Here is a 1,508-nt window from a genome sequence, read left to right on the forward strand (position 1 = left end):
CCCCCCCGCCCAGTAATAAGATTGGGCAGCTGTGACACTGATCAGCAAACACGTAATGAGGCAGAGCGGAAGGAGGGGAGGAGTGGGAGGTGGGTGAAGAACACCAAGAAACAACACATCAACACGGCCTGGGACAGCTCACTGAGAAACGCATCTACCTCAATAGGTAACACACCCACATTAACACTGTACCTCAAATCAAACTTTGTCACATGCGCCGAATACAACAGGACCTTACAGTGAAATGCTTACTTCCAAACCCTTAACCAACAGTGCCGCTCAACAAAGAGTTAAGAAAATATTTAATAATAAACTAAAGTAAAAAATTATAAAAAGTAACACAATAAAATAACAATAACGAGGCTATATACAGGGGGTACCGGTACCGAGTGAGTGTGCGGGGGTACAGGTTAGAGGTAATTTTGTACATAGGTAGGGGTGAAGTGACTACCCATAGATGATAAACAGCGAGTAGCAGCAGTGTACAAAACAAATGGAGGGGGGGGGGTGTCAATGTAAATAGTCCGGTGGCCATTTGATGAATTGTTCAGCAGTCTTATGGCTTGGGGGTAGAAGCTGTTAAGGAGCCTTTTGGTCCCAGACTTGGCGCTCCGGTACCGCTTGCCGTGCGGTAGCAGAGAAAACAGTCTATGACTTGAGTGACTGGAGTCTCGGACAATTTTTTGGGCTTTCCTCTGACACCACCTATTGTATAGGTCCTGGGTGGCAGGAAGCTTGACCCCAGTGATGTACTGGGCCGTACGCACTACCCTCTGTAGCGCCTTATGGTCAGATGCCGAGAAGTTGCCATACCAGGCGGTGATGCAACTGGTCAGGATGCTCTCGATGGTGCAGCTGTACCTCACATACACACACACCCACTGTACCTCACACACTGTACCTCGCACACTCCTAGCACTGCTCAACCAAGAAATGATACCAGTACGCACGCGCGCCCACACACACACACATCTACTATCCCACACCCACCCGTATGGCCTAGCCCTAGATCATACCGCACACATACATCTACCTCAGCGACGATAACAGTACATTCCTCCCCTCTGTCTGTCTTTCTTTCTGACAGTAAACTGCCATCCTGGGTGAGTGTGTTTGTCCCCAGGGTCTTCTATGTGACAGAGAAGGCCTGGAACTTCTACCCTTACACCATCACAGGTCTGACAACACTATTCTATCCACCACATACACAGCCGTTTCACCTGCTACCAACCTGTTCTTCCTATAGGGTCAACATAGAACATAGGAAGTGACTGTGTTTAAATCTAAGTGTAGACAAGGAAACAATCTGCTTATCTTGACCCAATTTACTTTAAACATCTTTCGTTGTGTGTGTGTGTGGTGTGTCACTAATGATGTTCCTCTCTATCCGTATGGAACTTCTGCGGTGTGTGCTTCAGAGTACTCAGTAAGTATTCACACATCATTTGCATGAGGCATGCAGTAGAGCTCATCCCTCTCCAAATGTCTGTGTACATAACCTCATCTGT

The 1,508-nt window shown here is 47.3% G+C and overlaps 1 pseudogene; it reads left to right on the forward strand.

The window, feature by feature from the left end:
- Positions 1 to 64: 64 nt before the first annotated feature.
- LOC112078794 (cytoplasmic phosphatidylinositol transfer protein 1-like) overlaps positions 65 to 1,508 on the forward strand; it is an 18,117-nt pseudogene continuing 16,673 nt past the window's right edge.

Source organism: Salvelinus sp. IW2-2015, unplaced genomic scaffold, assembly GCF_002910315.2.
Source record: "Salvelinus sp. IW2-2015 unplaced genomic scaffold, ASM291031v2 Un_scaffold6275, whole genome shotgun sequence".
Classification (NCBI taxonomy): domain Eukaryota; kingdom Metazoa; phylum Chordata; class Actinopteri; order Salmoniformes; family Salmonidae; genus Salvelinus; species Salvelinus sp. IW2-2015.